We start from the raw sequence: 17,253 nt of genomic DNA, 5'->3' as shown, positions 1-17,253 counted from the left end.
CTAGAAGTAAAATTGTTGGATCATATGGTAATTCTATGTTTAACTTTTTGAGGAATCATCAAACAGTTTTTCACAGCAGCTATACCATTTTACATTCTTACCAGCAATAAACAAGGATTCCAGTTTCTCCGTATCCTCCCCAACACTTGTTATTTCGCGGGTTTTTTGATAGTAGCTATCCTAAAGGGTGTGAAGTTGTATCTCATTGTGGTTTTGAGTTGCATTTCCCTAAGGACTGATGTTGAGTATCTTTTCATGTGCTTATGAGCTATTTGCCTATCACCTTTGGAGAAAAGTCTATTCAAATCCTTTGCCTTTTTAATTGTGTTGTTTCCCTTTTTTGTTGTAGGATTGTAGGAGTTCTTTATGAATTCTGGATATTAATTGCTTAGCAGATATATGATTTGCAAATATTTTCTCCCATTCCATGCGTTGCCTTTTCACTTTTTTCATAGTGCCCTTTGATGCACCAAAGGGGACTAAATAATTTTAAGCAGAGAATTGATATTTCCCACTTGGCATGTAAAGGGTGGATTGGAGTGGAGTGAGGTCAAAAGGCAGGGAAACAGATTAAATAGCCACACTATCCCGGCAAGACATGGTAGGTTCTGAGTTGAAACAGAGAAAAACTTGAAAGGTAGACATTTAGGAAGCAAAGGCAACAGGATTCTGGTGATAGTGTAGAGAAAAAAAGGGACAGAGGGAGGAAAAAGTGTTGGGAAACTACTTCCATATTCAGCAAGAGATGATGAGAACCTGAAAAGGGAACATTGATGAGAGCAGAGAAGGGGCCACATTTGAGGAGATTAAGTTCCAAGTGATTGGACAGGTGTGAGAAAGGGAGGAGTGATGAATAACCCCAAGCATGGGCAATCCAGTAAAATATGGCCTTAATTTACAGTTAACAACCTAAATTAAATTAGTCTCTGGCACAGACTAGCCTAGATGTGTTGGTTCCTGTAGTAGCCGGGTTTACTGGAGCCTGCCCTGAGTCATCCTTCCCTCACTTTCCACTAAAGTCATTTCTCCTTGTAAAAGTATCTTCTGTGATTGATCACTATGACATGATTTATCAACCTCGAATCCTTTTTTGGAAGGGTATGGAATAAATAAATGTAAAAAACATAAGCCCATATTGTAATCTGGAGCTTTGTGACTTTGAATAAGGACCTAAACTCCATAAGCTTCTGTGTGCTTCCATGTTTGTTAAATATAATATAATTTATATTAATTAATATAAGTCTATATTTTAATGGCACCTTCCCCATGCAGATGCTGTGAGGATCAAACGGAAATAATTCAGATCAAACCCTTAGCACTGGGCCTGGACACAGGAAACCTCAATACATATAAGCTGCTGCAGTCGCTGCAGTCTTTGCTCTTCCACCCCCATATCCGATGGCCAAGCCCAGTTGGATCTAAAACAGCTTGAAGGCTGTGGCACAGCAGTGAGCAGTGCAGGCAATCTGTGCAGGCCAGAGCCTCTGGCTCTTCATCCAGTGAGTATTGTGAAAGAATCATACCCTTGGAATCGGAAAATTGTGGGTTGAAATCTTGAATCTTCTGTTGACTAGCTTTATGGCTTCTTCTCCTTAAGACTCAAGAGGGGGTGACAGCAGGTCAGTCCCAGTGGTGAAGGGAACACTGGTCGCTTCTCACAGAAATTTGTCACTGTGTTTTGTCTGTCTTCAGAGGCATGACATCCAGTAGAAATGGCAGCTTCTCTCACTTGGAGCCCAGATCTAGAGTTGAATCCCCTACCTATAGGAATATGGTGGTCAACCTGGATGGTACACAGGATTGCACTTCAGAATGTTTATGGTGCTGGGTAAGAGAACTAGCACATATTGTGTATCAAAGCCTACCGATCATTATCACCTATAAGGTGCATCTTCCCCCACCCTCAGGGGAAGTGACACCATGGAGGGCTCAGTCCCCAGCTTGTTGGCCACTTCTGAACCTCAGGAGTGTGGGTTACAGCCGTCTAGCTGTAATAGTGCATCACAAGGTGACTTCCTGACAGGCTGTCTCTGCCAACAAAAGGTTGCAGCTGTTTCATAGCTGAGAGTGCGAAGGACTTTGAAATGACTGCATTTAAATAAGCATTTTCTGCCCCATGGGTTCAGTTAGCAATGGTTATGTCAAGCATTTAAAGGTGTTGTACCCCATCGAGCTATATTTCTACAGGGAAATGTTAAGGAAAGATGCAACTATACGTGTACAAAGAGAGATTAAGAAACCATAGTCTGAAACCACATGATTTTAATATTTCTAACACAGGCTAACCCAAGCTCTGGAGAATATGTGACACCACCCCTCCCCCTACAAAAAAAGGGCAAAATGGCAGCTTTTATGATTTTTTTATTTAATTCTCTTAATGCGAATTAGCTTGTCAGTGTATTTTGTCTGCCTTCAAAGGAGTTAAATACAGTGGAGAGTGCTAGTCACAAACACGTGTATTCCACAAGCTAGCACTGACCCATACACATTTCAAATTTGAATTAATTGCTGACATTAAAGATTGGGGAGGGCAGCAATATTCAGGATTTCAAAACTGCTGGGAAGTTATGTTTGCTTGGGTCCCCTGACAAAGCAAATGCCAAGATGGGATTAAATATGCAAAAATTTTATTAGGGAAAATGCTTCTATGAGGAAAAAATAGGGAGAAGCCCAGAGAAGGCTGGGAGGGCAAGTCTGAGCAGCAGTGAAGGAGAGAGGAAGGGAAAGTTGGGTTGAAGTGTTCTAGGCTGCCGAGCAGTCTGAGGAGGATTCAGCAAAGAGTGGAGAGTCCTGGGGGCAAAGCTGGCTGTCAGAGGAGTCCTGTGTCTCCCAGGAATGGGTCTGCTAGTATCCCTGCTGCCCTCAGCCATTGGCTGGGCACAGACACTGGGAAGTATGACTTCTGCACAGACTCAGCCATGGGCTTCAGAGTGCAACAGGTGGGGCATTGGTCAACTGAGCTCTCTCTGGTTGGAGGTCTGCAAGTGCATCCCAATGTCTGCCACTGAAGCCATCTCCGGGTAGAGGGTATCTAACAGGCCGTTAATCAACCTAAAAAAAGCATGCCCAGAATATTCCCTGCCAGGGAGCAAAGACTTAAAATAGCCAGCCACTCCTTCCTCTCATCCTTACATCCTTCGAACACTGTGTCTTTACCTGTCCACTAAGGTCTTGTATTTGTACGACACTCCTCTGAAAACTCTAGATAAACAAATACATGTATATACATATATATGAATGTATATGTGTATGTACCTAAAGAAAAAAGAGCAATCTCAAAACGTATTAATTATAGTATAAATGCTAAATGAGTTTGCAGTGAGCAGAATGGGGGTTTGAACTAAAAATCTTAAAGGTCGTTTTCAGTCCCAATAGCTATACTTCTTTAATTGTTCTTAGGGAAAGATTCTTAAAGGAGTAGACTGTTTTCAATACCCTTTTTCTCTAACTATAAAAGTAAAATGTGCTCTTTGAAAAATGAAGAAATATATTTTAAAATCAATCACCCCAAATTCTACCACAGAAATCATTAACATTTTAATATTTTTCAGAGCATATGTGTATATCTTTTAACTTTTTTATGATCTTGCTAACATATAATTTGATATCCTTTTTTTATAGTATAATGTATCAAACATTTCCCCATATCATTAAAAACTCCTTAGCATGGTATGTATTAGCATACATCTCTGAATATTTCCTTATGATAAATTCCTAGAAGGCTAGTAATTGCTAAGGCAAAGGGCATGCAACCTTCTAATGCTTTTGATCTATATTGATAAATTACTTTATCAGTGGCATATAAGGGTACCTGTTTCCCTAAACCTTCCTTAACTCTAAAGACAGTATTTTAAAAAAAAAACCCTTGTCAGTTATGGAGAAAATGGCATCATATTTTTAATTTATTTCCTTTAAACGCTAGTAATATTTAACTTTTTATTTATTTTATTAGTAATTTATAGTTCATCTTTGATGAATTATTTCTTCACGTCCTTGACCAGTTTTCTATCAAATTTGTGCATTTTTATTATTGGTTTACAGGACTCTTTACATATTAATGACCTAACCATTTATCTATCAAATATATCACAAATATTACCCATGTGTCATTTACTTTTTAATTTTGTTTATGATGTTTTTCTAATGTACAATTGTTTCATGCATTCAAAACTAATGATCTTTTCATTTATGATTTCTGCTTAGATAAGCCTTACCTATTTCAAGATTATATAAAAATTTACCTATGATTTATTTATTTTTCTACTGAAAAGAATATAAAAGTGACTTTACTTTTCACATTTAAAAATGTCAGCCATCTGGGATTTATTTTTATATATTTCTCAAGGTAAGAATCTAATTTTGTCATTTTGTAAATTGTTACCAGTTTGTTCCAACACTATTTATAGCATAATCTAGCCTTTCCCATTTATTTGAATTTTCATCTTTATTACACACAAGGATAGTATTTTTAAATTTTTGTGGGTTTAAAAAATCTCCTTTTGATTCATTTCCAGTTTTACTGCACTTCCATCAAAGAATGTGGCCTATACATTTCTCTACTTTGGGAAATATACCAGCCTTTCTCTTTTGCTGACCACAGTGGATCTCAGCCACTGTGAACTACTGTGTGGTATTTTGAAAAGTAAATTGCTACTACTCATAAAATATTTAAATTTGTGATTGGTGTACATATGAATTAGAGTCTATTTGATATATCACCAATAATAATATCATTCTCATTCACTGGCATTACAATTGTTTTTTTCCTCAGTTTTACTGACATATATAACCCTGTATAAGTTTAAGGTACAGAGTGTAATGACTTGACTTACATATACTGTGAAATGATTTCCTCAATAAATTTAGTTAACATCCATCATCTCACAGAGATACCAAAAAAAAAAAAAAGAAAAGAAAAGAAAAAAAATATTTTCCTTGTGATGAGAATTCCTAGGAGGCATGACAATTCTTTACAGTGGGGCAGACATGTAGGAGCAGTATGGAACCCCATCAGTTGTGGGTTCCTGCTGTGGCTCCTTACCCTGGTGTCCACGAGGCCTAATCATTATAGGGTTCCTGTTCTTGAATTTCCAGAAGGACTCTGCTTCCTGTGATGCTTTCTAAAGTCTTACAGTAATTCTTCCTAGTCCCTCCAACTCAAGCTAGTATGATTAAGCTTCTATTCCTTACAATGAACAAAGCCTAACTAAAACACCACCACTTTCTTCAGCACAGGAAGAAGGGACCAGTTTTTACCAATCAGAACAGTAACCTGACAAGGTGGACATGAAACTCAAGCATGGATCTCTCAGGAAGGCAGGCAGCCCTGGTGAGTGGGAGACTTCTACTGGGTGGCGGAGTTTGCCCGTGGTGGGGTAGCCCACCATTGCCTGGGCTAGGCTCTCTCTCCAGTATCTCCCTTACCACCTGGCCCTGAGCACTACTGCAGTGGGATCTGACTCTGCACTTGGCTGTTTGGTACACTTCCAAGAGGTTTGTAGGGATGATTCACTACTCCCTGGCAAGTCTAGCTCCAGCCTCTCTGCATGGGTGACAGTGAGATTCCATCACAAACTCCTTCTTCTAGTTCCTTGGGTCTTGCTTTTGCATTTAGCGGATTGAGGGTTGCCTTTATTTTCTTTCAAATGGGTCTCACTTCATTTAAAGAAAGTATCTAACAAATATTTTTTAGATTTTTCTGGATTGTGGTAGCATCTTAATTGAGTTTCTCAGATAGTTACAGATTTCCTCCTATTTTTAAAAATTCCTTTGAAGGAGCAGGAAGGAGTTAAGCCCTTGTGCTCAATTATCATCATGAGTTGAAAATTACATTTTCCAGTTTAATTCTTTTTTTCTCTCACTTAAAACCAAAAAGTTTTAATTTTTACATAATACCTCCTTATTGAATCCGCCCAACTAATCGAGGGGAAAATGCAATGAAAGCAAATCACCTGGTAGAAATATCAGGATATCTTTAATAGCTGTAAAGTATTATTTAACATGTAATTTGGATACTCTCAGAATAATAGGCACTGTGTTCTGTGGGGTTTTTTGCTCTATTCTTTTCTCCATACGTTCTTTTTTTTTTTTTTGCGGTACGCGGGCCTCTCACTGTTGTGGTCTCTCCCGTTGTGGAGCACAGGCTCCGGACGCGCAGGCTCAGCGGCCATGGCCCATGGGCCCAGCCGCTCCGCGGCATGTGGGATCTTCCCAAACCGGGGCACGAACCCGTGTCCCCTGCATTGGCAGGCGGACTCTCAACCACTGCGCCACCAGGGAAGCCCTCTCCATACCTTCTTTGTTCTCTCTCTTCTCTCCATAGTCAGTTCATATTAGGATACCTAGTGGGTGATTTTAGGAATAAATAACTCATTCATGAAACACAATTTGAGCCCCACCATTTACAAAGCTTTCAGCAAAAGGTTATAGGAAATGTAAAGGGTAACCAGGTGCTGGCTATAGCAATTGCCATTATAAGCCAGCTTCACGAGAAGAGCACATGAAAAGGTGTTCAGCATGATTAGTCATTAGGGAAATGCAAATCAAGCCTACAATGAGGCACAACTTCACACGCACTAGGACAGCTAGAAGAAAAAAGGCAGGCAATAACAAGCGTCTGGGAAGATGCGGAGAACTTGGAACCCTCTTATTCTTTGAGGTGGTGAAAATGTTCCAGAATTACAGAGTGGTGACGGTTGCCCAGTCATGTCGATATACTGAAAACGACTGAATTGTACAATTTGCAAGACACGTATTTGACATGTATTAGTCAGAATGGGTTAAGTACTATAACAAATAAACCAAATCTCAAAGGTCTTTAACATAACCCTAAAACTTCAATAGGAAGTGGGGGAGGAAGAGCTCAATTCTGACAAGGGGGACTTTGGAAAGCTTCTCAGAACGAATGACTTCTAAGCCATACCACAGAGAACAAGTGATAATACAGTAGCCATCTACAAATAGCTAAGTGTGCCGAACACCAGGCCTTTATTTCTAATTCTCTATATACATAGTATGGTCACTCTGCTGCAGATGAAGAACCTGAGGCTCAGTGGTCAAGATGTCTTCCCCACATGACAGAGCTAGTGAGTGGCAGAGAATACTGGGATCAGCTGAGAGGCAAGCTCTTGATATGTGTAGGGGTTTGAGTAGTCTACACAGAGGGACATGAGCAAGGGCACAGGGGTAGAACACAGCAGAATATGGAAGGGGAAACAGCAAATCAGCTGGGTAGCTGGGCCACCATCCATCCAGTTAGCGACTGGAACTGAGAATCGGCTTGGAAAGGTAAGCAGAGGCCAAATTATGGAAGGTTTTGTGTCGTGATGGAGAAGTTTAGAATTCATTCTGGACCATCAAAGAGCTGGAGGCATGTAAGCTAAATGGACCTGTGCCTTAGAGAAGGGACTCTGACAGCAACAAGGATAGTGTTCAACCAGAGGGTCTGAAGCCAAGGTGACTGACTAAGAGTCCAGCAGAGAGGGACTGAGGCCTGGACTGGGGTTGCAGAACTAAGCAAGGAGGAAAGGAGGAAAAGAATAAAGCCACCATTTCAAACTGGTGAAAGCATTTTAAATGTTCATGCTAATGCTTACCTTACATCGACACTGAGCGTTCTGAATAAGGCACAGCTGTTCATCGACAGAGGTATTTTGGACCAAGGACTGATTTAATTAAACTGAATGCTGAAGCATAGAAATGTCATCATGTCTCAAGCCTTCTAGCCACCTTTGCGCTGTAACCTCCTACCTCTGTCAATAGTCTTCTGGCTAGAAGAACCCACAGGAAGCTTCTGATTAGCCAGCAGGTGTCACGGCCTGACAGGGTTAATCCTTTTTTCTTGCTCTGGCCCCTCGCAAGTGATAAAGACCACTCTGGAGAAGACGGAAAGTGTACTGAGGCTACCTATCATCCAGCAGATTCCAAGATAAAATTGTTCTTTTCTGTGCCCAGTGGCCACCGTCAACGTGTAGTCTAAGCAGCAGGTCTAAGAGCAAACCCCAGCTCTGTCACTTATTAGTTGGGGTAAGCTTGGTGGTGGCCGTATTACTTAAACTTGCTGTTCCTCAGATCTCGTCTCTAGAAAATGGAGATATTCCTAATAACTTTATTCCTTTATAGCATTGCAGGGGGGCTTAAATCAGTTAAAACATGTGGGGGAGATTAGAAAACTGCTTGATATACACTAACACCCAAAAACCACTTGAAACACTTGTTTTGGAATTTTTCAGTTCCTTCCTTTCCTTTAAGAATATGATCTGAAAAGAGTAGATTGTTTATCTCTCAATGACAGCAATATTTTCCATTAACTTGTAAAAACTTTAATTCTCCAATTATATCTCAACTGAAAATAAAAAAGAAACTAACACTTTGTAACAGAAAAATAAAATAAAATAAAAACTTTAATTCTCAGTAATTGAATCTGAAATCAGTCCATAACATCAGAACCAGCATAGCTTTTGAACTGCAGTGTAATGAGAGGTAATGACTTATTAGCTTTTTTAGGGGTTCTTGCTTAATTATGGTGAAGGAAGCTGCAACTTTTTATGTTTACCTCCTCAATATTGTTTCACTTTCTGAAAGGGAGTAGGGGAAGGAGAGGGGGTTTTCAAAGAGGGAAAGTTGAGATGGAGATGAAAAATTTTTGTTTGTTTCTGTTTTTACTCTCTCTTTTTCACACACACACCCACACTTACGCACACACACGCACACAATTTCCTTTTCTACTTTAGCCACATTCCTTTGGTTATATCACAGTCGCTGAAGTTTCTGGATGTCAATATTTCCTTTCCATTGTCACTAAGAGGAGCCCACATAGTGACTTAATAAGTTAATAGCAACCCTTACTCCTGAGGCTGTATAGAGTTCCCACTGCCTGGCTCGAGTGCTATAGGAACATCAAGGTCTTCAGTTCTCACAGAGCTTACAGTTGATTGGAGAGACAAGACCAACACGTGAAATAACAATACTATTAGCACATATAAGCTGGAAGCAAGATAGGACTCTAGTGGATACCAGTAAGAACCAATGACTTCAGCGTCTGGAGATTCATCTGTTACACCCACAGTGGTGGAGCTGTTGTGTGACCTGAGAAAAGGGGCTCCAAGCTGGAAAGCGAACTTCCGCTATGTGGAGAAGGCCATGAAACAAGGAGAGGAAGCAGACAGCCTGGGGGCGGGGGTGGGGGGTGGTGGTTGGCCGACCCCTCCCAGGTACCGGGAGTTCCCCTCCCTCTGCTCCATTCTTCTCTTTGACCTGTGGCTGAATCTCACTCCTTGGTCATGGATTCCTAACACTTCTTGCTCCAAGTGACTATGTTCCATGTTTTCATCTACTCCAATTTTGAAAATGAAATAAAGAAAATACATACCCTAAGGAGAAACCAGAGGAAGAAAAAAAAAACAGATGTAAGAATCATAATTTTCCTATCTAGAAAATCAGGTTACTCAAAGTACTTCACACATAGTTGAGAGACCAGTTAGAACCATTAGCAAGTTGTTAGCACTGACTTTAAACTCCCTGCTCTGATGTAGCCCCAACCATTCAGAAGGAGCTGTGTGGTGTCACTAGAATTAACCATTATAAGAAAAATACAAAAACAACACTCAATCCACAACTGCTTTGGGTCCATTACCTGGGTAATGTGCATTGTGGTACCCCCAAAGAAGATTTAAACATTTAAACACACACACACACACACACACAACTCTCTAGTCTCAAATCAATAGCTACTGATCTTGATGCCACCATAAAGATATGGAAGGACCCCAGTAGTATAAGTCTGTAAAATTTCAGCAAGTGAGAGCAACTATGGATTTTCCAAAGGTTCAGAAACTCAGAGGCTGGGGTTCTTCAGCCATTGTAGGAGTTAGACTGAGGTATAAAAGTGGGAGAGGTTGAAGAGAAAACATGTTTCCAACAGTTAAGAATGTGGGCTCTGGCATTTGACTGATGAAAATCAATCTTGGCCTTGTGCTAATTAACTCACCCCTCTGTGCTTCCATTTCCACATCTGCATGGGAATGATGATAATATTCATATCTCTCTGGTTGCTTTGCCGGGAAGATGAAGTGAGTTAGCTCATGTACATTATGAATTACATAATACCATGCTTACCACACAGCAGACAATCAGTGTTAGCTGTTATTGCACGGAGCAAGTAAAAAGAAAGCACATTTCAGAGTAGTACTTATTTTAGGATCACTTGTTTCTGAATAATCCTGCCAAAGCTACTTTTGACTTGATTATTCAGAAAAATTAACCAGATTGGAAGCTTTTTTAAAATAAATCACATAGGGCTTCCCTGGTGGCACAGTGGTTGAGAGTCCGCCTGCCGATGCAGGGGACACGGGTTCGTGCCCTGGTCTGGGAAGATCCCACATGCCGCGGAGCGGCTGGGCCCGTGAGCCGTGGCCACTGAGCCTGTGTGTCCGGAGCCTGTGCTCCGCAACGGGAGAGGCCACAACAGTGAGAGGCCCGTGTACCGCAAAAAAAAAAAAAAAGAAAAAAGAAAAAAGAAATCACATAAATCGAATTCATTTAAATTCATATGAGAAATTATAGGAGGCAGCAGTGTATAGATTTTACTATCTTTTATTCAATCAACCTGTACTTTCATTGGTTTCTTTTTTTACAGTCAGTGGTAAAGGGACCCTATATGTCTTAGTCAGTTTGGGCTGCTAAAACAAAATACCGCAGGCTGGGTAACTTAAACAAGATATATCTACTTCTCACAGTTCTAGAGGCTGGAAGTCTGAGATCAAAGTGCTAGCATGGTCAAGTTCTTGGTAAGGGCCCTTTTCCCGGTTTGCTTGTGTTCTGGGTGGGGAGAGGCGGAGTGGAGGAGAGCTCTCTGGGTTCTTCTTCTAAGAGCACTAATCTCACCATGAGGCCTCCTGCTCCCCACCATGACCTCATCTCCCAAAGGCCTACCTCCTCCTAATACCACCAGCATCGGGGATTAAGGCTCCAACGTATGAATTCGGGGATACAAACATTCAATCCATAACGCTGTACTTAAAAGAAACGTATGAAACAAAAATTTCAAACTTATGTGTTATAAATGGTTCTATAGAGCCAAATATTTATAAGTTAAAGCTTTAGAAATAAAAGAAAATCAGTTATGAAAGAAGTGCCTTTGAAGGTTAAAACTTAACTTTTCTGGGCAAAAGAGATTTTTTTTTTTTTGAAAATTGTATTTAGAGTGTTTGAAGATACATAAGCACAGAGGGGTGAAGTAATGAGCACAGTCTAATACAAATGTATAGTAGATTGAGATTGTGCTGACCAAACAGATGTGCAGGGAACTCCTGCTGTGTGGTTTAGGGCAGGGGTCCCCAACCCCCGGTCCATGGACTGGTACCGATCCTCGGCCTGTTAGGAACAGGGCCGCACAGCAGGAGGTGAGCGGCTGGCGAGCGATTGAGGCTTCATCTGCCACTCCCCGTTGCTCCCCATTGCTTGCCTCACTGCCCAAACCCCCCCCCCAGAAAAACTGTCTTCCACAAAACCAGTCCCTGGTACCACAAAGGTTGAGGACCACTGGTTTAGGGTACATACCTAAGCCTCTGCAGCACCTCAGAGGCCCATCCTGTCTGCACCCCGCCTCCCACTGTACCCTTCCTACCCTCTCTTCTGCAGTCCTTACCCGAATCCCCATGGTCCCACTGCCCCTGCTGTGGCTACGTGCAAGAAAATGTGTGTGCAGGGGACTTCCCTGGCGGTCCAGTGGTTAAGACTCCAAGCTTCCACTGCAGGGTTCAATCCCTGGTCTCGGAACTAAGATCCTGCATGCCCCCTGGCAAGGCCCAAAAAACAAAAAAAAGAAAGAAAATGTGTGTGTGTCATGGTTGTGGTGGTGATGGGAATCTCCACTCCCATGTCCTCCACATTTGGGGGAGAAAGGAATGGTGCCCCAGGGATCCCAGGTAAATGAGAAATGAATGTTCACTTTAAAAAAAACGTTTATCAGAGCAGTTAATTTCTACAGAAATACCAGCACCAAACAGGGTTTACTGAGAGGCAAAAAGGGCTTAAGTTCCACGACACCTTATTCACATGAGCCTTTCCCAGGGGGCTTTTGCACTTTTAGCTTCCTTATCTAAGGAAGTGGCTCCCCAAATTGTAAGTGATTCAAACCCTACAAAACCTGGATTGTTTCTGGTCAGCACTATAGGTTAATTATGGGATTCCTTTCATGGACTTCTGTGACTATCCTGAGAACCTTACTACCACATAAAATGTTGCTTCTAAGGAGTAGTTTCTAGTGAGAATTAACACAACATACCACCTGTTCTCAGCCCTGGGAAGATGTCTGGTCCCTAAACTAGGTTCTTAACAAACGTTTGCTGATTGAATAATAATGAAATAAATGAAGGGAAAATGGATATACTTGAAGCACTTACTGAGTACTTCTCTCTGGAGGGTAGGATTATGGTGATTTTTATTTCCTTCATACCTGGCTGAGTTTCTGAAATTTTTCCACAGTGAACATGTATTATTTTGAATAATTAAAAACTTGCTTTAAAAGTTCATAGTATGGATTTTGTAAACTTATACATTTATGGAGTGCTTGCTCTGTGGCCTTCCGTTACTTCTGAGGATATCAATTCAGAGGAGACCTACATTGCCTTGCTCTCAAGAAATCTATGGTGCCAGTCACTGTTCTGAGCCCTGAAAAGATAGATTACAACACAGGTCAACATTTATAGAGCTTGGTCTATTCAGGTGGTAGTGAGGGAAGGAGAGAATTGGGGAAGGAGAAAAACCTGGTTATCCTCAAGCATCCTTTTATATAGAATTATATGTAAATAAACACACACACACACACATCTTAGTGATATACTTCTTTCATCTTACCATAGGAGGTTTTTAGGAGTGGCCTAAAAACCACAGAGAAATGTTGACTACATTTGGATAAACCTAGCAGATGGATTTTCACTCCCAACTTTAAGAAGGAATGCAAAGAGAAAAAAAAAAAAAAGTCTACCAAATTACCAAATCTGGGATTAAACTATATATTTGAAAGAACAGCTCATATTTATTGAGTTCTTACCATGTGTCAGGCATTATGCAAAGTTTTTTATATGCATTGCCACCTCATTTTATTTTCCTTTTATTTTGACAACATGCCTATGAGATAGGAACTAGTATCACCAATCCCATTTTACAGATGAGGGAAGGAAGGCTGAAAGAAATAACAAGTCACCTAAGGTAACAGAGATGGCGGCTGCAGTGCCTGACTGGAATCCTAAATAGCCTACCAGCCCTTCTAAACCACTCCTCTTTGGGAGGCCAGATTACAAAGAATTCTGGTTCCAAAGAGAAAAATAAACTAGAATATGGATAATTTAAAAAAAATGGAATACAAAGGAGTTTCAAAAACAATGTGATACCAGCCTTTCAAATTAAAAAAGTAAAAACACTGGAAAACCATTTTCTTTTTTCTTTTTGCTCAAAAAGGCCAACTTCCTAGACATTATCGGTGGGTTATTAACTCATTTCATTAAACTAAATTATGAATTTGCTTTTCAAGTAAGTGTCTCATCACTGTCACAGCTCCGATGTGTCCTTTCCTGTTTTCCAACTTCATCTTGGCTCAAAGTAAGAAATGATTCGGTTTGTGTGTAATCCACGGGACCCAGGGAGGATCTTTTGCCCCTTTTGTTTTCTTGGGTGTCCTCACTCTGGAGGCCTGGCATTCCTCACGTGTCTAGGGCAATGCAGGAGCAGCGAAGCGCGGGGAAGCCACACAAAAGACATCCAACCACTATCAATGTTGAAAGATCAATTCAGGGCGCACACGAAACACCCAGTATGCCCAGGAAAAGAAGAAAAAATACCTTCTCCCAGAGGGTGAGAAACTGGTTGACCTCTTGTGAGTGTCCACAAAAAACTGAGCAGGTAAAATGGTGGGCGGCGATCTTTGTGGATCCCCAATCATCCCAAACGCGCCTTGCAGGCGCGGCCTCCGCCCTTTAGTCCCAAGAGGCCGGAGGAGCAAAGAGGGGGCGCAGGGCGAGAAGTCTCAGGCGGTGTCTCCTTCCCCTCCCCAGTGCAGCTTCTGCCCAGTGGCCGACGCTTCATTCATCTTGCAGGCGCCGCGGCTCCAGGGCAGGGTAGCGGGGCAGGGGCCAGGGCTGCTGGGCAGCGCCCGCCGGTCCAGCGAAGGGAGGGGCCGCGCGGCGCGGCGAGGATGCCCGGCCTTCCCTCCCTCTGCTTCCAGCAGGCGCAGCCCCGCGGCTGGGCCCAAGGGCTGGCTTGGGTTTCCCGCAAAGCTGGGCCGCCCCGGCCTCCGAGCTGCCCCGTGGCTTCCACGCCACCGCCCGGGTGTCAGGTCCAGGACGCAGCTTTCACACACACACGCCCGTCCTCACCCTCCTTCCCTCTCTGCAGCCCTGGCAGACCCGCTCTCCTGGTCCCTTTCTCCGGGGTGCGCGGCACCCTCGCGGCCTCCGCAGGCCGTTCCCAGGGGCGAGGCTGGGTGCTGGTCGCGCGCGGGAGCCGGGCGCGGGGAGGGGCCGGCGGTGGGGGAGTGTCTGGCTGCCCCCGCCCCTCGAGTGAGTGACTGGGCGAGGAGGTCCCCTCCCTCCCTCCCCCTCCCTTTTTCCAGGTCCCCTCCCTCGCTCGCTCGCTCCCCACCAGCTCCGGCTTGCTCCCTGCCCACTCCCACGGGGACGTTCCGTGCAGCGGCCGCCGCTTCTTTCACACTTTAGTTAGGAGCCGCGCGCCGCGCTCAGATACTGAAGAGCTGGCCGCGCGCCGCCGCCTCCCGCACGCACGCACGCGGGCCGGGCTTCGGGGGTTTCGGCTCTTACTCCCGGCGTCTGGGAGGAGGGGGAGACCCGGACTCACTGTGGGGAGGAGGAGGAAGAGGAGGAGAAGGGAGGAAGAAAACAAGCGAGGAGGATCCGGGCGGGGGGCGGGAGGCTTACCACCTTCAGCCCCCCCCGCGAGCGCCCAAGGTAAGCGTGAGCCCACGCCGACCTGGGGCGGGGGGAGTTGGCGGCGCAGCCCGCCCGGGTTCCGCTCCGGGCGCGCCCGGGTGGGCTGTGAGGGAGGCCTGCGGGGTGCCTGCCGCGCGGCGGGGATGGGAGCCGCGGTCGTGGCGCTGCCGGCGCGCGCGGCCCGGGCCGGGGCTGCTGCTGCTACTGCTGCTGCTGCTGCTCCTGCCGCTGCCGCCGCCGCCGCTGCCGTTGCGGGGCTGGCGGGGACGGAAGCTGGGGTTGGGGGGAGCTGCTGGGGGCGTCTGCTGGCCGGGGCGGAGGGGTTGGGATGCGGTTGGGGCTGCTGACGACTTTCGTCACATTGAGGCCTGGGTGTCTGGGATTCGACTCCCCTCCCTTCCCATCCGCACTCCCCGCCGCCCTCAGCCTTTCCTGCTCCTCTCGAGCTTTGCCTGTAGCCGCCGTACTTTGCAAGCCAGAGCTTGAAAGAAAAAGCAAAATTCAGAATTCTCTGCTAAATCTCCGAGTCTCTTCTCCCGCTCCGACTGATTGATGTGTTTGTGTGGGTGCCGTGATCCCCGGGATTTCTGAAGTTTTGACCTTTTTGGGGTGACTTGGCTCGATGCAGCGATTTGCCCACCTCGATGTATTTATTATTCGTGCCCATGCGAGGCAGCCAGAGGGTGCCTGGTTATTGTACTGGGGAAAGATTTCACTCCCTTCTGCAGGCAGTTCGCGAAGTGCGGCCGCCGCAGCTGCCTCTGGTTTGTTGCCTGACGTCCTTCGCCGGTCTTCCACCCTGCCCCCACCCCCTTGTCGGAGGGATTTTTTTTTTTTTCTACTTACTGTTTGTGTGAGAGAAGCCCCTGGGCTTAGAGCCTTTCATCTCCCATTCATTCCTCTTATAAAGCTCTGAATCGTCTCAGGCACGATGGTAAAAATTGGGGTGGCTTTCTCTGCTTCAAGAGTTGCACGGTCAAGGATAAAAATATATACACATAAACACTCATTAATCCTGGGAGGTGACAAACACAGTTTGCGATAGAAGTGATTGTTTTCCAGTAGGAAGTTGACGACCTATGTATGAGGTATCTCCCATCGCATGTGAGGTAGGAAAATTGTTTTAAAATAGATAGTTGCTTATTTTGTACCGTGGCTGGAAGACGGCCCTAAGTTCAGCTATCGGAGCAAGTCTGAAAGTGATACACCCTGGTCACCCAGAACTTCACTAAAGACACATATACTCTGACTCAGACTTTGGGAGGGGGACTGACACCATAAATTCCATGTAATAGTTTTTTGTTTTTTTTTTTTTAAAGGAAACAGTTGGGCAGTTTGGGGAAATGACACGTTCATTACACAGACAGATCTTATGAACACTTCCTTACTTCATGGGCTGGGCTCACCTTCTACCTAATGGAATAAGCTTTCAGTTGGTAGAATTGGGATGTACCAGGATCGAAAAAAATTATGGGTAGAGTGGGCCTGGGCTACTCTAGCTTTCTTGGAGGGAGAAGGTGATGTTTCTGAAGGGTCTTTAAGTTCAAGATGCTCAATCTGGGGGTTCCCCCCCTTTTTCATACTTCTAGAGCTGGATTGTAGGATCAATAGAACATGTTCTGTGTTGGCTGTTTGGAAATGCCATTGATCAGGCATGGAAATTAATTTAGACTTAATTATCTATTTTTCTTTTGCTGCTTATAAAGTAGTAAGTGCCAGTGATAGGACAGCTGAGTGTATTTATCTCTGCATTAAACTAGCAGTTCACGGATCAGAAATGCAGCATTGAAATGTAACCTCCCTTAGTGTTTCCTGCTGTGCAAACTGGGTTCGGAGAACCAGCAGCTCCAGAGGGCTACTCGAAAAGCGACAAAGACAAGCGGACTCAGCACTTGGATGAGCAGATGCCTGCGAAGGAGTGGGGTGCTTCTGTTGTCAAGCTTATCTCCATTCGGGCATTTTTCCCAAGAAAAACTGGACTTGGTTGGTAGGGAGGAAAAGTTCATCCTAGAAGGATCCTGAGGTTCTAGCTTCCCTTTTCAGCTGACTCAGTTTCAGTGGTTGAGAGAGCTGATAATTTTGTTTTATTGGCTAGTAATTTACCCTTTACCCTCTCACCCGTGATCTCACTTTATCATCTAGCATGGATTTCTGGGAATTAATAGGCCACAGCTGAAGTGGTTTGAGCTTCTTGAAGAATCACAGGGTATACATCAAAAGCTTGTTCATTAATTGGCACTATTTGCTGTGACTGATGCAGAAACTCTACCCAGGAGGAAGGTGGTGTGTCCCATTGTGAATATCATTT

General features: G+C 44.0%; 1 protein-coding gene across 2 annotated transcripts in view; it reads left to right on the top strand.

The window, feature by feature from the left end:
• The first annotated feature begins 14,683 nt into the window (after positions 1–14,683).
• Positions 14,684–17,253, top strand: part of LOC307194867 (uncharacterized protein C1orf21) — a 225,083-nt gene continuing 222,513 nt past the window's right edge. For both annotated transcript variants that reach the window (XM_079938242.1, XM_079938244.1), the window contains exon 1: positions 14,684–14,963. The gene's annotated coding sequence lies outside the window, so the exon portion shown is untranslated. The remainder of the gene's footprint in view (positions 14,964–17,253) is intronic.

Source organism: Stenella coeruleoalba (genome assembly GCF_951394435.1).
Source record: "Stenella coeruleoalba genome assembly, chromosome: 1".
NCBI lineage: Eukaryota > Metazoa > Chordata > Mammalia > Artiodactyla > Delphinidae > Stenella > Stenella coeruleoalba.
The sequence above is the reverse complement of the archived record's forward strand: the minus strand, read 5'-3'. Positions and strand labels throughout refer to the sequence as shown.